This window comes from Phaethon aethereus (genome assembly GCF_964289735.1).
Source record: "Phaethon aethereus genome assembly, chromosome: 2".
Classification (NCBI taxonomy): Eukaryota; Metazoa; Chordata; class Aves; order Phaethontiformes; family Phaethontidae; genus Phaethon; species Phaethon aethereus.
Window position 1 is genome coordinate 163,060,209 of NC_138582.1, and position 19,716 is coordinate 163,079,924.

At 42.8% G+C, this 19,716-nt stretch overlaps 1 protein-coding gene across 4 annotated transcripts in view; it reads right to left on the reverse strand.

Annotated features, from left to right (window-relative positions):
• Positions 1–19,716, reverse strand: part of DPP6 (dipeptidyl peptidase like 6) — a gene marked incomplete at its 3' end in the record, with an annotated part of 523,189 nt that overhangs the window by 149,518 nt on the left and 353,955 nt on the right. The window lies entirely within an intron of this gene.

The window sequence follows — 19,716 nt, forward strand, 5'->3', positions numbered from 1 at the left end:
TGTAGGAGTTTAGTAAGCCAGATGCCTAGAAAGTCTCTGAAAGTTAAAGGCAAATTGCCCTCTAACAAAGCAGATTTTTGAACCTAATATTATGCAGATCTTCCAGCTTTGCCATTTGTCCTGCAAATTAATACCAGAAGGAGATGTATGTGAAGAAATTGCCATTTTCACATGGAACAAGACAAATTAGCTTGTTTCTATTGCACTTTTGGATTACCCCAGCACTCAGGACATCTGGACAAGGACAAGACTCCCTTGCAGTAGCTGCTGCACAGGCAGGAGATGATAGTCTCCATCTCAAAGCCTAAAACCTGCTTGACCTGCTTGACCCCCATTGTCTATGGAGTAGACATATGAAAGAGACTCCAAATGAGGGATGGGTGGCAGGTCAAAGGTGCAGGATGAAAAAAACATTAGAACAACAAAGGGTTGCGATCTTGTCAGATGTCATAAACCGAAGTTCAGGTCTGATCAGTGCTTACATTCACTGCCCCACAGTTAAAACATAAGTCATAAGGCCCAAGCACACTGCCATTAAAAGCTTCAGGAGCTCTTCTTGATGCAGGAGATGGATTACTGGTTTTTTGCAACCTGGCTAAACTAAGATTGAAAACTGATGGATCCTACCAAACTTCTGCCTCCAGTTTCAGCCAGGGAAGCAATTCCTCACTGACGACCCTCACTGTGGCTACCCCCGGGTGGCTACCATGGTGCATCCCACAAGTCTTAGGGACACATGAATGGTTAAACATTACCCATGGGTTGTCCTGGGATGAGTCAAAGGTGAGTTTAAATCCTATTGGATTCATAAAAGCATGGACCAAACTCATTGTAACCACAAGCAGATGCACACTGCCCAGCTCAGGGTAACCTGCTGAAGACAACACTGGGTCTAGAGACCCACTTCTTCCAAAATTTTGGTGTACAGACCTAGCATACTCCTTCCTTATCCACATTTCAATCTTTTTTAATTTCTAAACTGGTGATGACAATCCTCATCACAGTCATTAACCATCCTTGTAAAACGCTCTCAAAGTGCAGGCGAAAATCTTCTACACTCTACTTATTATCAATAACAACAGTCACATCCTACATATCAGTCTTACATGTAAGCATAGGAAGAAAAAATCTTTTCTGAGATTGGGATGAATCAGATTCTATGAAGCCAAAGTGTTGCTGCTATACAAATGATCCTCTCCAAACAACAAGATTTTAGAGACTTAAGATTCTCAGTGTCCAAATCACAGCAGCAGCCCTTCAGTTTCATAGGCAAAGTTCTCAAAGTATGTCTTTCTTTTAATTATGGAATAAATTTTATCAACACCTGAATAAAAATGCAGGACCTGAATTAGATTAAGACTTGCATTTGAGACCAGAATAATGAATCATAGAATCATACAATCGTTTAGGTTGGAAAAGACATTTAAGATCAACAAGTCCCACCATTAATCTAATGTTGCCAAGCCCACCACTAAACCATGTCCCTAAGCACCACATCTACACGTCTTTTAAATACTTCCAGGGATGGCGACTCATACACTTCCCTGGGCAGCCTGTTCCAATGCTTGACAAGCCTTTCAGTGAAGAAATTTTTCCTAATATCCAACCTAAACCTCCCCTGGTGCAACTCGAAGACATTTCCTCTTGTCCTGTCACTTGTTACTTGGGAGAAGAGACCACCACCACCTCTGAGCCTCTTTCCTTCAGGCTAAATAACCCCAGTTCCCTCAGCCGCTCCTCATAAGACTTGTGCTCTAGACCCCTCACCAGCCTTGCTGCCTTTCTTTGGACACGCTCCAGCACCTCAATGTCCTTCTTGTAGTGAGGGGCCCAAAACTGAACACAGGATTCAAGGTGCGGCCCCACCAGTGCCAAGTACAGGGGCACAATCACTTCCCTCCTCCTGCTGGCCACACTATTCCTGATACAGGCCAGGACGCTGTTGGCCTTCTTGGCCACCTGGGCACACTGCCGGCTCATGTTCAGCCATCTGTTGAGCAACACCCTCAGGTCCTTTTCCGCCAGGCAGCTCTCCAGCCACTCCTCCCCAAGCCTGTAGCGTTGCATGGGGGTGTTGTGACTGAAGTGCAGGACCCGGCACTTGGCCTTGTTAAACTTCATACCATTGGCCTTGGCCCATCGATCCAGCCTGTCCAGATCCCTCTGCAGAGCCTTCCTTTCCTCAAGCAGATCAATATTCCTGCCCAACTTGGTGTCATCTGCAAACTTACTGAGGATAAGAGTTCCTGTTCGGATATGAGAATATTTTAATTTCGTTATTAGTTCTGGAGTGTTGTCCAAGGGCAGGGAATTTTCATAAGCATACCTGATTATATTCAGAACTTTAAAATGTTGCTTCATATGATTTCTGATTGAACAGACAAAGATTATTCAACCCGGAAAAGAACTGATTGAACAGAATTAGGACAGAAGTCAAAAAAGTCATAACCGGCATGGAGAAGATAAATAATGAATGTTCGTTCCCTGCCTTTTTCAAAACAAATATCGGGAGGCACTAAATTACACCAGCCAGTGACAGGTTCAACACAAATAAAAGGGATCATGTCTTCACAGAGAAGGTAAACAAGCTGTGAAGTCGCAGTCCCAGAGCAGAGTGGGTGCCAGGAGTGCATTTGGGTCCAAACAAGAATTAGAAAAATGGAAAAAAAAAATCACAGATTATGGGTCTTGAGGGGAGATGCTTTTCAGAAAGCCCTTGAACCTGAGATCGCAAGGGACTAGAAACATATCCTGAATTATCACCTTGAGAAATTCACCTGCTTTTTAAAATCTTCCCTAAGCATTTGCTCTTGTCCCAGGCCAGACACCAGAAGAGATGATCTCTGGGGTCTGATCCAGCAATGACTTATTTACAACTTCAGCTTCCAGCTTCTATGTCCAGACACTGAAGAAATGCCTTTATGACCACAATTTAGGAGATGACACAATAAAAGGTGTTAATGCTCCCTACACACTTTGCCCATTTATATCCTTAGGCTGTTAAGGCTGAAGCATCATTTGTTTTATGAGGAAAGTATACAGTCCAAATTTTTACTTTCAGGTATTCCAGAAATAACAAGCATAACTAAGTTGAAAAGCAGAATATTACCTAATCATCAGACATTTTGAAAAAGATTACTGCTTTAATAGTCACCCTATGTCAACAACACAACAATTACATACTAAGTTCTAGAAGGAAAAAATCAGATTTTAAATATGGCCAGCAAAACATTTAGATAATTGTAAGCCTCTCAGGATATTTCCTAATTACAGAAAAAACTAGTGATGAAACTCAGCTCAAAGTTTAGTACACAGGTAAAGTAGCTTATTAATCTAATGAGTCTGTGGGGCTGTTAATATTTGGTAGCTGTTTCTTGAGCAATGCGTGAACTGATGGAAGTTACATTACTGCCCATAATGACATTGCTACTAAACTTTTATTGCTCCCTATGCTCCAAAAACACATAACAATTTATTAAACTGTGAAACTTAAAGATGATTACATAAAAGTTGCTCCATAGTTGGAAGCAAGAGATGAAAGACTTTCCCATTATTTGTTAAAGTCTAACAAGTTTAAAATCAGATGCTAATCTGCTGCATGTACTTCTGGTATGAATAAGGAAGAATAAATGAAGCAGCGCTGATTTGTTAGGGCTGTAAATCTTGCTATTATATTCAATACAAGCCATCAACACAGCATCTGAATTAATGAACAGAAAATCAGTCTGCTTAAGAGAAGAACAAATTGATCTGCATTATATTCCAAGCAAAACACTGTGAGGGTTAGCTGGTCTGTAAATCGTATTATCTTAGTCCTCAAAAGAATCAATGAATAATATTCTTGGACTACTGTTTTGAAATGTGTGATTTGTTCCAGTGAAAGCGCATTTATTTAAATGGGACATACCTCAATCAAAGACAAAAAGCAATGCAGCAACCTCTCTCTATAATGAATTCTGTCCAGAGAGCTGATGAGAATTTGCAGCCTGATTTATAGCTGTCACCACAGCTGATAAAGGTCATCACTGCATCTCATTTTTTTTACCTGCCTTTCTTTGGCGCTGGTGTTCAGTGTAAATGATGCTGAAAAGTGTAACTTTCAGGCATAAAGCCATTTATTCCATTATATAATGGATTTCTTCAACAGCAGAGTTCACTTCGCCAACTCCTCCCCCTCTTTCAACTTCCAGGAAATTGTCTGGTTGGTAAAATATATTATGTGTCTGTGAGTGTAGACACAGATATGTAGTCACGCTTACAAAAGTGACTGATTACAAAAGCAATGATTACTAGAAATAACAGAGCTGTCTTGGTGCTGTACGGAGTCAGTGTAGAGGAACGAGGGAGCCTTGGCAGAAATTTTTAAAAACCTGATAAGCACAATGGGTGAAATCAGGAAACCAATGATATATTTGCAGTGTCAGATTTTCCCAGCTTCTTTGTACACATCTTTCTTAAATTCAGTCAGGAAATACGCACACAGAGAAAACATACACACACACAGAAAAAAATCTAGCGACAGGGAGCTCGTGTCCCTTGCAGTCACGGAGCCCTTGCCAGGAACAGCACACGTGGGTCTGCTTAGCCTGGCAGCTCTGCCCGCTGGCCTCTTGTTTAGGGTGAAACAAGACAAAATATTGGGATTTCTCTTAAGAGAATAAACCATTACGCACTATGGCCCCAGTGGAGGTTTTGCATTTTCGGGCATGCTACCTGGCCAACCTTCCCCAACGTTTTAGCATCAGAAAAAGCATGGGAACTCTGGAAACTTGCCCACGGGTGCTGCCGTGATGCTGAACCTGGAACTGGCAGCTGAACCTCAGTAGAAAGATCACGAGTCCATCACTGATATCATTTGAGGACCCCAAATCATCAGCTCAATATACAGAAGGAGCCTCAACAGCTCCAATTGTTGCTCCGGCAACAAAATGCCGGAGACCATCAAGAGAGCAAGACAGGATGGATCATTTGCCATGACAGAAAACAAGAGAGTACAAAAGTTCATGGACAACTGATAAACTGACAGTTATTAAAGGCAGGATATACCATCTATCAGCCCTAATGCAGGGCTGCCTCATTATGGACCACTAAAAGGGGCCAGGCTCAAGTCCAGCATAGCACCAGCTATTGCCGTAGTCAGAGACCCAACACTGGGCTAGAGAAGCCCTTGCCTGAGCCAACACCACTTCTTTTTACATTGCTATGTGTCTGGGACAGAAGGTCTGGGACAATTTTGCTTCTAGAAGGAGTAAGTTTGAGTGCTGGCAGTGCAAAGAAGTTAAAGGAATTGCATGCACCTGTGGGAGCACAGATTTGCATTACTGCCAGTGCTCACAAATTTATGGCTGTACAGCTTCTCTGATGAGACTAAGTAAGTACACACTATCAGAGATGAGAGACTGGCTTATAAGATAATAGCAGGACCCACATGCTTTTGAGGAGAATTTTCATTATTTATCAGAGATCATGGAAAGCAGAAAGCAGAACTAAAATATGCGAAGGAATAAGAATTTAAATACAGCTCTAAAAAAATATCTTTAATGAAACTGTAATTTTCTATCAGTTTAGCAACTGACGAATGAAAAGCAGAGGAAAAAAGTTATAAAATTCACATGCAGCAAGTCAGCAGTAAGAGATAGTGAAAGGTGGAAGGTAGGATCAGGACTGTTAGGACAGCTCCAGTCATTTAAAGCCACAGACTTAGAAGCAACTTTTCACGTCCTGCATTTTCAGATCAACAGATGTGAAAGATAACTGAATGAGTCTCAGTCTGATGAAGGTCAGCGTCAAGGGAATTATTGTTCTCAATCCCTAAGATTAAGGAAGATTGGTGAATAAAGGAAATTTAAGTCCTGAAGTTGTTCTGAACCATTTCAGATAAATGAGCCTCCAGATACCAGCATGACCAGCAAGGCTGGCAAACAAATTATGCCGTGTCAAGAGGGCAGACGGCAGCACGCCCCGCAGGAGCCAGCCTGCATTGCTCCCCGGGGACCGAGGTCGCATCGCGCCAGGCCACGTGTGCTGCTGGGATGGAGCTCTGCGCTGGCACAGCGAATGTCACGGGGCCACCAAGACACAACTGGCACTTTTATTTCTCATCCCTGCTCCTGTAGGAAGGTCCTTGCTACACCTGACCTCCGGCATGACCCATGGTAGCTGGCAGGGAGTTTGCATCTGATGAGCTTTACAGTGGGGTTAGAAACCCTGAAAGAGTCCTCTGAGCTTTGCAAGAAGTGAAAACACCACATCCTCATCAACCTGATGAAGCCAATTACTGCAGGTGGAAAGGAGTCTAGAGCCTGATGTTATCAACCTCTCTCTTCCAAAAAAAGAAAAGTTTTTGTAGGGTATTTAATGACCCAAAGAAATCAGAATTTTAGAATTTTATCTTACACCTGAAGGACGAGTCTTCCACCAGCCCTGCAGCACTGCCTGGCATGGTGCAGGGCATCACTCAGCCAGGCTGAAACCCCTTTGCTGACGCGATGGCAGCGCCTGAACCAGCCGAGGGTTTCTTGGGGTCCTCCCAAGTCAGGTATCGATCAGACACAACCGGTTAGCACTTACCATCTAATAAGATAACGGGCAGGAAGGTTGCAACAGTAGGGCAGATGTTTTTTCAGATATAGTTGGTATTTTCAGACTGGCAACAGCATGTACTACAATCATATTCATTTGGAAAAAATACATGAGGATGAGGCAGTAAAATTTAAATTTAAAAAAATCTTTTGCTTGTTTAGAATCCCAACAAGTTTTCTGAAGGGCCAGGTGAGCCCCAGCGCAGTGGATGGAGACCAGAGGTGGGGAAAGGAGTGGCTGTGCCCCTTGGGTGGGCTTGGGCATGTCACAGCCCTCACCCCCAGCACACACCCCCAGGGCCAAAGAGAAGGGTCCAGATGGAGAAAGCAAACCCAGCCTATCCACAGCAGACCTGCGGCACAGAGGAAAAAGGATACTGGCTTCTAGGGATTCCTCATATTTGCAGGACTGGGGGAGGCTGCCAGTTTACACTGAAATACAATACAGTGGGAATGGCGTCATGACCGAACAGGGTACCCGGGCAGGCTGTGGGCTTGGCAGCAGGGAGTGGTTGCCACTGTGACTATGGGCTTTCACGCCCACAAGCCAGCCCACGCACAGCAGAGCCCCGAGGGGAGGGAGCAGCCCGTCAGAGCCAGGCACAGCGCCAGGCGTACATGCGCTAAGTAGAGTCATCCACGCAGCTCATGTGAGCATCTTGCATGGGAAGTAAACTGTGGGGGACTTGGGGTTCCCTGTAAAAAAAGTGCTTTCGGAGTGACGCAGGATAGGGAATAGGACAAGCTGAGGTGACCAGGCTGCTGGGTATGGAACCAAGACTTTAAAAAAAAACACCTTAATCCTTCCAGAGGCAGCACAAGCACAGGCCTGCTATCTTCAGAGACTGGTTTTGAGAGAGAGACCCTGAGGGTTTGGGGAAACAACAGAAGCAGAGAGGAAAATGGCAGAACAGGTCAAATTCACAGAGGAAATAAAAACTGTCAGAAAAAAACAGCAAACATGAACAAGAAGCACCAAAGAAGAGGAAGAAGGTTGTGCACAATATGAGCAGAGAGAAGGATGAGCACAGACAGGCTTAGAGAAATTCTTCTTTTGCTTTGCTTTCATGAAAGGGGAAGTTGTATCTTATTTAGTAGGCCTGCAGGATTATTGACTCACTTAGGACAATATCTGCTAACTTTGCATGACAAGGAGAGCGATCCCTCCAGAACCCGCACTCCCTGGGGCAGGTATGGTTTGCTCCTCAGAAGAGTATGGGGAATAGATGTTCAACAAATGGTAGGACCATGCAAGCTCCCTAGCTGCTGTAAAACTTAACCACATAGAAGATAATGCAAAATGAAAGCGCAATCAATCCCTGATGGAAGCCTATTCAGGTGTCCAGACAGATGTAATCCCAAATTCAGGTCGAAAAGAAGACAGTTGTGATGATGCATTTAATACTATCATCTGTTGTTCTTCAAGACATGCTGCAATGCATCTATTTGATATTTATAGCATGTACCCATAAACAATCTGAAATTCCCTCTCCAAAGCAGAAGCCAAGCCTGCTTCCCAGGGAGAAAAAGCAGGGAAGGCTTCCCATCCCCTGTCCCTTGGTGCTGCAGTAGGCGGGCTCTGGGATAACGAAGAAAGAGGGAGGGAAGGAGCACAAGTGGTGAACAACAACAAGACCCCATTTCCACACCCCACAGCTTCACCCCACCCTCAGTGAGAGCTGGTCCTTAGGTCCTCATAGACCTTGACACTTGTCACAGCCCCCACTTTTTGTCTTCAATCCATCTGCCCTCCACCAGCAACTGCTTTGTCTTCAGCCCTGCTACTCTGCAGTGCAGAAATAAGTAAGAGTCTGTTATACTTCGTGATGCTGATGCAATGGAGCAACAGGGGACAGAGAACAGCTTGCCTTTAACAACACCACTACAGCCTTTAATTCCAGGAGACAACTGAAATCCCATTTTTATCTTTCTGGCATTATGGGTCATTATCCTTTTACTGTTTCCAGCATATTTTTTTTTTCAGATGAGAGGCTGAAAGGAAAACTTCCTTAAATAGGTGATTTAATGTAATTTAGCTAAATGCTGTATAACACATTGCATTGGTACATTAAGTAAGTGCAACGTGATAGAATGTGCTTTATTATGCAAGAAGTGGTTTTAATTGCTCATCACGTCAATACAGTTGCTCTCGGTGCACCAATATAGCGCTTTCATCGTACTACTAGTAAAATAAAACACAGGTATACCTCAGGAAAATTCCCACATCAATGTGCATCTCTAACAGGCTTGTAAATTAACTTGTCAAAAGCTTGAAGAAGGCTGAGTCCTGGGAAAACTTAAAACCATAAAAATCAGGAATGTCAGTCTGTTTCTCTTTTTTTTTCTAATCCTAAATCTTTCAAGATCCAAACTCAAAACAAGCTTATTCAGTCTCATTGCGAAAAGACCTCAGCACCAAGCCTGAAATTCAGGCAGAGCACATCTTTGAAATTTCAGTCCCAAATCTTAAACCAGGTACAATTCTGCTGCTGCCTCTCATTTGCAAGACTGAACTCCGCTTCAAAGAGCCCCAGCCTGGGAACTCTGTAGGCTCAGATCACAGCTTAGTGGCATAGGCATGAAAAGCTGAAGTCCATATGAGAAACAGAACTCGTTTCAACTTCAAATAACTCCTCTTCCCTGCTTCCACCTGCTTTTATAACACATGGAAGGGGGAAAAAGAGAGAGACCGCAATTAGGAAAAAAACGAATGAGAAATCCTCTGGAGTCATCCATTCTGACACCATCCAGGGGCAAATCATCCCTATTAGAAAACTGCTGCAAAATCCTAACAACAACAGTAAAAACATACATTTTGTTGCTTGCTGCCCTCTGTTTATGTCTCTGTAATGACTGACAGCAGCGTGGGGACTCTGCAGCACACTGAGCCGACTTTGGCATGAGAAATCTTCCTCAGAAATTCTCTGCCATCTTTTTTGCTGGTTCAGTTGTGCTCATGCCATGTGCTCTTCAAGCCCTAGATGTTATAGCAGGAAAAGTGCAAATGACCCCTAGGTTCCCTGAGTCTAGGCAGCTGGAGATACCAGATTACACTCATCCCTCTAATTCCCTGCCAGAAACTTCACACATTCAACACAGGCCAAAAGCAATTTAACCCCAAACAAGTAATTTCCCAGGAAACGGTCCCCGATGCCTTCATCCACGCCCCACATATTTTTCATGGTCTCACCATGCATCTGAACAGCAAAACAAGGTGCAGACCACAGGGAGTGTGTATCAGCTTATCCCAGCTCTGGAGTGTGGCTGGCGTGGGTGGTGCAGCCCCAAATACACGGTGGCACAGATTTTACTGAGAGTATAAAACCTCCAGAGCTTTTGCCATAGTAGCTGCTAGCTCACACGAGAGCCCGAGCTACCGTTCCTGCTTGGTCGTCCCTGCCATGCCATCTTGCTCCAAGCACTCCCTGGTTGTCCCCCCGAGCCAGTGCAGCATCGCTCAGTGATCTCTCTCTTCTCTGCCAAATGCACCGCGTCTTACCTGCCTCATTTAGCTCAGCTTCACAAAGGGGAGTGCGTAACCCGAAGTGTTACACGTAAATGTAATAATCCATTTGACACTGAGAAAAAAAGAAACCCGTGAATAAATTTTCATTAAAATGTGACCCCACAGCTTGCTTTCTTAATTCCTCTGTGCATTTCCTTGCCCCCTTCTCTTTGCCCCCAACCAAATTACACTTGTTAGTGGCCATGATGGAGAGAAAAAACATATACAGTGTTTTTATTCCTTTTCATTATTATTATCATGGGCAGAGTATTGAAATTTCAGTACAGACTGAGATCTTTATATATTAACAAGCAAATTTGCTGTGTATACGGCTCTGGATAAAGTTTTAGTTATCTTTGTGTGCTCTATTTCGTGATCCCCTTTATACTACTCTGCCATTTCAGATGTGTCTGGCGAGGTGTGACTGTGCTGAAGTCTAACTGTCCAAGGAGTCTGGCAGAGCCATGGCCATCAACCTGACTTCAGGCTTTTGAAACTCAAGGCATATAAGACATGAAATCCAACATCCAACACATTTTGGTTACCGGTGGGTGATTTCTGGTTTTGGATTCGTCACAAGAGGGCACCATATTACAGAGCCGGTGGGAACACTCTACAACACTTGCAAAGAGCCATTAATACATCATTGGATGCGGTGCTGGGCAGCGGACCTGGCAAGGAACAGCATCCGGAGAAGAACAGGAGGCTCCCTGCACCCAGCTGCGTGTGAACCTCTATCGGAGGAGCAGTTTGCAATTTTACATACAATCTCGTCACTTTTAAACAAACTGATGAGGGTATGAAAAAATTAGTGTTGGCTAAGTAAATAGCTTTCCGTTAACATCTCAAATCGGTTTGTCTGCAGTGACTGGGCCAGCTCTTGCAGGGAGCCCCATACCAAACCCCAGAAATGATTCCCGAATTTCTTATTTCACTTTTTCTTGTTCCTATTCCTCTCTCTGCCAAGGAACCGACATCGTGCATCATTTACTGCCTTGTGTGATGTTAGTCTTGAATCAGCAGTGGTTTGCTGGTAAGAGGGCAAACATGCTGATGCAGGTGCTGAAGCAAAAGAGCCAATATGAACACCTGGTTTAAGTAAGTGCAATGGATGAAAAATGGTTACACCAAAAGAATGACTGGTCCTTTCTTGAATCCTGTTCAACCTTTTGTCCAAAATATACCTTCTCAATGGGTTAACAACTTTCAGCAGATGGCATTAAGGCCAAAGAACGGCCTTAGTCAATGAAAAGAACTTGACTTCTTCATATTTTTATTTACTTTCTATCCTTGCATAATTTCTTTGTTACTCAGGGCAATTCTTCTTTTTGTTGTACATTTCCATGCTCCTGTCATGGTCTTTATCCTTCTCTGGACCATGTCTATTCCCACTACAATCTATCTTGGTTTTGGACGGAGCAAGCCGAACTCACTGTAGCAATCAAGGTGATAATGTCCCTCAAACTGGATAAAAACATACTATTTTCAGCACTGTTCTCTCATGAATATAGTTCAATATTGTTTCTCCTAAAGAAGTTGTCTGCAACAGAAAATTGATTGTATGTACTCAGTTTCCTGCTCTAGGAGAAGGAAAGCAAATATAAAATAAGGAATTCTAATAAACCCTCTCCTGTTTTTCATACTCATACTATTCTGGCTTGATAATATAGCCAAATTAGCCATTCTATGTCCATTAGGAAAAAAAATCAGGAATATTACAATTGTTGGTATATAATTCTACTTATAAAAACATCTTCCTTTGCGAGGCATTAAAATTAGAAAACAAATAAAGAATAAATGTTAAAGGTTAATATAATAGGTTAATAAGGTTAAAAGGTTTTAAGGCCATATCTTATGCATGCTACCGAGTTTGGTATCAGCTAAATGCTTCACGGCAAAATGTAATAGCAAACTCTCACAAATGGTGCCCCTGAAATTAAAACCTGGAGGAAGGAAAATATGGAACACATGGAACAAATACATATATGTGTACCCAAATACTTTTGGTGATATTTTAAAATAAGGGTTGAAGACATTTTTTATGTCACGGTTCACAGCCCACACTTCCACTGGGAAGGAGAATAAGGAAGTAAAAGATACCTCCAAATTACTAATAAGGGTCCTGGCTTATGCAGAAGTCTTCCAAGAAATACGTCTTGTAAAATGAGTCAATCCATCAACTGAAGCAATAATAAGCAGCAGTGAAAACAGCATCCCATGGCCCAGCGTAAGTGCATTAACCCCATTATGGTGCCGAAGGGCCAGTTCAGCCCTCGCTGGCCCTGTGCTCTGCTGATGCTGCCAGCTGGGTGAGCAACCAGCGCCAGCGGCAGGAGCAGGTTTTGGCTCTGGGCTCTTGTCCACTAGGAAATGGGAAAACTGACTGCTGAGCAGACAAGAAGTATTTATTAGGGTGATAATAGATTAGACTACTGGAAAAATTTCTGGACACTTTGCCCAGGCAGAATTGGTGGACTTTATGTTTGTCCAAGTCTTGCTGGTTCATCTCAGCTTGCCTGAAGGTACCACGGTATTCAGATGTTCCTACAGTGCATGCATGGCAAGACCAGCACTTCCAAGCAGCACCTGGACTGACTTACTCTGCATAAATGACCACACTAAACATAACCGCAATGAACCCAAAGTCTCTTTGAACTGCTGGATTTACCACCCCTGCAATGTACAGTTGATTTTTCACAATGCACACCAAAATAACCATCATTTATCCAGTACATCGAAAATTTTACCCTTTATGGGGAAAGTGCTTCTGAGCTGAAACTTTTTTTTTCCTCTTCTTGGCTTGAGCTTTGAAATTTCCCACAGCATTTTTACTAGGCTTTGTTCACTTTTACCATCCATGCCATTGTATTCTGCCTTCCTTAGAAAGTGAAAATGCTTTGAAGCCGATTATCCAGATTTTGTGAATTATTACAAATATTAAGCATTGACAAATCAGGTATAAGGCTTCAAAAGAACCTGATATTTTTAAAATGTCATTTCTAATGCAATTAAACATTGGATTCTTTTCATATTCCTTCCAAATACGTTTAGCTTTTGAAGGGCCATTTGGATATAATTTCAGTAATGTCTTTGAGTACTAAAAATATTAAGATTTATCTCATTCTCTTTTTAAAGCAAAGTAAGCTTTTTTGTCAGTCACCTGTCCCCAGAAGCTGCAACTTTAAGTCAAGTAGCAAAATGAAAATTGGGCATCATACCCAGCTGGCAGTGCTGTGAAGGTAAATTTCCTGTCCAGCCATACACAGACGCGGTTACATGCTCAGCTCTTTCCCTCCATCAATCAAACGTTCTAGGGAGTTGTTTCCCACTCTTCTTTTCCTTGCATTTTGTTTTCTTTCTTTAATTTCTTCACTCTTGTTGTCTTACCTTGAGTTCTTTTCCTGCTAAGCATGAGACTAGAAATGTTGTTTAAGAGGTGTTATACTCTGATTATCAGGGATTGTTCCTCAGCATTCACGGACACTTCTGTCTCAGGATCCCTTACAGGATCATCTTATTTTCTACCAGAGATTATTCTTTATTACTGGCAGTCGAAAGAGATATCAGCAAAATAATCCATTTTAAAACTTAGGAGCACATATATAGATCCAGCACTGGTTTCACATAAAGCTGTGTAGGTCCTGCTGGGGACCTATATCGCATGATTTTATGGCATCATGATCACCCAGTGTGGTATAATTCAGTACCAGCACCTACAGATTTTAACCCTAACACAGTGCACAATCTTCCGGCTTTTCTTTGGGGTCAAACATATTATAACACCTGCATGCACTTGCCTTAAAGTGCTGTAAAACTCAAATCATTTGAACACATTTGAGAAGCTAACCCTGATACTCCCATGTAATCCTTGCTTGTAGTTCCCATCCTCTCTAAAATGATGTATTAAAGATGGAAAACATTCAAGAAATGACAAGGATGATCCCAAATACTGATTTAAGGACCATCAAGCAAAGCAAATAGGACAAAGCTCCCAAGTAAGCAAAAGGAAGCAGTTCCTCATGCAACAGGTCTTTGGCCAGTGAAACTAGTTGACAAAGGACATGGTGGATGCAAGAGGCTCTGGAGGACACTTGGCAAGTGACTTGGAAGAGAAATACATTTGGGGTTACTAAATAGAGAAACTACGAGAGGATCTGGTAATTCCCTAACCTAAAAGTGTGTGAAGCTTGCTGCACTCTTACTTGTCCTTGTGCACATACACACCGCTTCTCACGGAAACAGGATTTTGGGCTGGGCAAACCTTTGGTCTCTTCTGTTCTTAATTGAATTTTCACTGATGTGAGATGTGTGTATTTACATTTTAAAGTATAATTATATTCCCTTGATCAGTGATAATTATCCCATTCTAAATTTCTTTTAATGAATTATATGTCTGGTACTATTTCTTGTAAGAAAAAAAAGTACTGCTTAATACAGTCAGGAGATCCAAACTCACCAGAGACTTTCTTTCTTAGATAAGTAAATCTTTGCCTGCTAAATTTTCAATTACAAATATCTGATACAAAGTTTAATTACCAGAAATACAGTATTTCCCATCTCCAAACCATGAAATTACTGTATCTCAGCATATATTTATTTAATGTTCATTAAAAGGTACAAGTGAAGAATATATACTGCTCTAATTAATCCTTGGTAAGCACTCCGTGTTCAACAAGTGCCCAAGAGCAGTGGAGTAAGTTCAGGGAAAGCTACTGAGGTAGGAGAATGTGCTTTGCACCAAGAAAAAATCCTCAACAAGGAATCAAAGTTGGGCAGGGCAGTATGAAAAGTGGAAAATTGCCTTGGTTAAAAACAAAGAAAAAAAAACCCAGAAAAAAGTAAGCAAGTTGCCTCTTACAAGAATAGAGGGCACCTAAAGATGGACTGTGTTGCAAGACATAAACCTTTCTGGAAACCACTACTGAAGGCATCAGTAGTGTGTTGTAACTGGAATCAGCTGCCTAACAAGAGGTCCAAACACCCTGAAGAGCTCTCCTTTCTCCGTCATCCCATTACAGTCCTCCCTTGAATGTGCTTCTTGCCCAGCATATCCTGCAGTTATGCACCTCATTTCTTCCCTCTGATTTTTCCTAAATGCTCATCTCCTAGATACTCCCTTCCCAAAACTTTTCCGCCCTTATACCAGCCTGATTGTTAGAAAAACCTTCAGCACGTTCATGCAAGTTCTCATTCTTGATCTTCCTTTCTCACAGTTCAAAACTGAATTCCTCACCTATCTGCCCAGATTTTTTTAGCAATGCTGCACCTAAATGAAATATATTTCCTACTCCCTCCCAAAGCAACCTTCCTCGTGGTGAGACACTGCCAATCTCCTGGGCAAGGGAGAAGACCGCTACCCTCTGCTGCATCTGGCTTGCTCCGTCACCCAGGAGAACAGCTTTCCTTGCTTCTCTCCCTCCTCTTTCCTGTGTGATACTCCTCTGAAGAGGCAAAGGGAAAAGAAATCCAGCAACTTTATTTTAGTACAAATTCAGCCAGCCAGCCTGCAATTATGACCATCCTTTTAAAGGCTTATCGAAGACAATTTCTGTCACAGCAGTTCCCCCCTCCCTGAGGGCTGGGGATGACTGGGAGCTCATGGTTACCTGCTTTGCAGGTGTCAACCAGGGAAGTGCATCTATCAGTGTCACGCTGTACCTCTAGTTGTTCACCTGGATTTTTAAGTAACATCCACTGAGAGAACACCTAATCCTTCTTCCAGTTAAACCCCTGTAAAACCAGTGCCTTTCCTTTGGCTCTGAGAGCAGCGGGTTTTGATTTCAAACCACTTTGAACCAGATGAAAGAAACCAGATCCTCTTTTAACAGGCTTCAAACTGTTAAGCATGTAGGCAGAACTGCCACGTGTGTTTCTTTTCTTCCAGCAGCAGAAACACCACTGATGGGAGCCGCATCTTCAAAAGTCCCCCTCGGATGCAGCCGCTCCCCGTGGTAGCGTGCTGTTTCCTTCCCTTTTCCATTCCTGCTGTTCTCCTTTCTTTTAATCAAAAGGCTCCCTGCTGTGAACTGGGTGCAGCTGCAGTACATCTGCCTGGCTGGCAGGGTGAAAGGACCCAGCACTGAATTTAGCAGCTTTGCATTAACCACCAGCCACACAAAGCAGGGAAAAGCCGCTGTGCATCTTGGTGCAACATAAAGCATGACGATGGGGAGGAGCAAAGAGGGCAGCCGCTACCTAATTCCCATGGATTTTTACCTCAAATCTGCAGACAAATTTAACACACAAAGGAGCCCAAGTGGTCCTTGCTTCCACACCTGTTACAGCTTCAAAGTATTCCCCAAAGCTGCTCCTTGATAGCAGACGCGGCCACGGCAGGAGGCACTGCCTTGCTTCTGAGTTACTTTGAGAGAAAAGCACTAATTTTAGTGGAGCTGGGCTTGAAAGGGAAATGGGGAATCTGTTTTTGCTAATGCCTACAAAAAGTATAGGAAACCAGCTTCCTGGTCCAACACGTGAGAGTGCAACCATCACGTTATCCATGGGGTCTATTCTTCCTGCTCTTTTTAAAAAAACACAGTGGGAACAGAATTAGGCAGTTACCAGGAGTACGTGTTAGTAGAACCCAGACAAGAAGGAGAAGTGAAGTCCAAGGACATTTTTTGCCTCTTCAAGCAATCTTTGATTCACTAATTGTTCCCTTTGATATTACCCTAGCAATTGAATATATTTTCCAGCTCTTCGCCTCAGGCCATTAAGTCATTTCTCAGGCAACATCACAGTACTGACTTCCAGGCTCATTTTCATCCTTCGCACAACTCCAGCTCCTGCTCCTTATTGCACACCCCCAAGATCATCCCTGCCTGCCTGGGCTTCTCCCCCGAGCGACTCTGCAGCCTGTCCTCCCCGTGCAGCATCACACTGCCAATGCCCTCCTCATCACTCGTCCCATTTCATCTCATTTCTCCCAGGTGACCTTCATGCCACCAGCCCTGTCCCTGGGCTGGACTCTTCACTCAACCTGGCACGGTGCAGGGAGGTAACAAGTACAAAGCTATCGCACTGAACGCCTGAGGCCACTTCTTTTGGTACCTCAGGAGGACATTTGACACAGAGGCTCAACAGCAGTTGATGACACACAGGGGAATGGTTAGAGTTCAGCAGGTTTTGGAGAAATTGGGTTACCTATGGAGGCTCCTAAATATAGGGTTAGGCACATATGAAAATCTTGACCTCCTCAAGACATCAAATTACTCAAAAAATGCAAAAAGAAAAGCCCCTATTTGACCATTACAGTGTTACTTCTGCTTTTCTAGGGTGCAATATATTTCATAAACAGGGCTTTCTCTAGTAGCTTTCTCCCTCCAAATTCAGAAGTTGCTGCACTCGCCAAAGGATGATTTTCTCAGCCTAAAAGCAGCGCGTGTCCCACCAGGACCCCAGCACTGCAGAGAAGCTGGGCACTGAGGCGCTGCTAAAGCCAAGGTACAGAGCTCCTCCCCAGCTTGCTCTTGCAGAGTGTATTAATTTTTAAAAGAGCCAAATTGATTTCTCATTTCCCTCTCTCTAGCAGTAATGAACAAAACAGCTACACGGCAGAAATGCTCTCCTCCATGGCCTATTACAGTATGTTAAAAAGCCATTAATTCCTGAGTTTCCTGTCCTTAGTGAATAGGTTACTGTCACTACAGTGAACTTCGGCAATTGCCCAGCAGCCGAAAGGCAGGAACAGCGCAACTTCTTTTCAACACTCTCAGAGTACAGATAAGCAGAAATCTCTGAAGAAGACAATCCAGGATGGGGTCTAAAATCAAAATTATGATTCAACATTTAACATTTTCCTCTCCTCTTTCTCATTGTGGCAGTTGTGACAGAGCATGAGCCCTATTCTGCTTTGGCAACATAGGATGTCATTTCATGAAGGCATTTAGGTTATGAACAGTAATTAACCATCTCTAAAGCACATGGACATTTCTGCTTATACCAACACTACCTAAAAGTTCAATGTGTGCTTATTTACTAGCATGCATGTCTTCATGAATCATGACAGAGGGTTTCTGAAGGCCATACCCAGCAAGACCTCCACATGGGGGTTTGTAAGCAGTGTTGCCACACACTTCCATGATGTGCTAGACCAGAAGAGCCTCCTTCAGTCTTTCCTCTGTATTTTCCTCTGGTCCACGCAGTGTTTTTCTTTAGTTCTGTGTCTTTACCTAGCATAAGGTCACCCTTATGGTTCCTTAGGGTTGTGGGGCTCTTTACAATGGGAGCTGGAAGTTCATGGAAACCTTGAACACCACCAAATGATGTGCTGTGCTCCAGGTAACTTGCTGTCAGTCTTAGAAAATGCTTCAAGAATGTCTGAAAAGCCAGAGCGCTGACAAAAATATTGCAGAAACAAGCTGCCACAAGGTAGAGTATGACGTTCGGCACACCAGAACTGGGAGTGGGACACGTTTTCTTTGAACCATTAAGACCAGTATACCCATTCACTTATGCCTTTTAACACATATTTAAAACACATTGAAATTAATTAACTAGTATCTCTGTTTAGCAAGGTGGGCAACAAAGCAAATAGAGTAACACAATTTTCTTCATGCCTTCACCAGATTTACACTAACAAAACCACTTGTGAGCAGTTTCTAGCTTACCTCCATTTAACATAAGACAGGAACTGGAGTGAGTGTGTGGCCCTCACCTGGCAGCACTTGGGCTCAAGGGTGCTTGCACAGAGGTGTAGGTCCTTCCTAATACAGAACCCAAACACGCACAAGACTGCAAAGTGCACTGCCCAAGGAAGACAAACTTTGTTTCTCCAATGGCAAACAGAAAGACGAGCTTTTCTTTCAAATCAACAGCCCAACCTTGCCAAGGGAAAGGCTCCTGCTGCCTTATGATTCGGATGGTCGCTTGGAAGTGGTGAATATTTTGGCCTGTGGACAAGCAGCCCAGAGAAGCCTGCACTCCAGCTAACTGTGTTGTAGCTCTCTAGCAGGGCAATTTTAGTCTTAAGGGCTATCAAAGCAGCACCTTAACAAAAACCTTTTTCACAATGAAAAATATTAGCACTTCGAAAGTTCTTAGTACCTATGCAAAACAAACTATAAATAATTCATTTACATGCACCTGCATAATTTGAAATGCATCAATGCTTTTATCAATACAGTGCAACGGCTTTACACTGCACAGAATAGACTTGGGGACATTTGGACCATCCAAGTATTGTTGATCTGAGTATTATTACTAAAGGTAAACTGAAATAAATTACCTCAGTTACTACACAAAGATTTTTTTCATCATGGTAAATAAAACTTATTAGGTCTAGGTCATTAAATTCAATATTAGACTTTAAAAGAGCCTAGAGATTCTATGATGTTATTAGTAAAATATGCAACAAAACATCTGCTTCAGTATTAAAGCTAAAAGAATTACTCTATTATATTTAGATATTAGTTATTAGGGCATTTTTCAGAAGGACTTTTTAGATAAAAGCCTAGCTGCCCTTCTCAGATGCGAGGTAGGCACGCAGTGGTTCTGGCTGTAACTGAATTGCAGGTTTCCAAATAACTGAGAGAGTTCTGAAAATGTCATTCAGAGCCTTTTGCTAATTTACCCACTATTCGTCTTCGGATGAAAATAAATACTATTTTGCCAGTGTTGCAGGTGAAACAA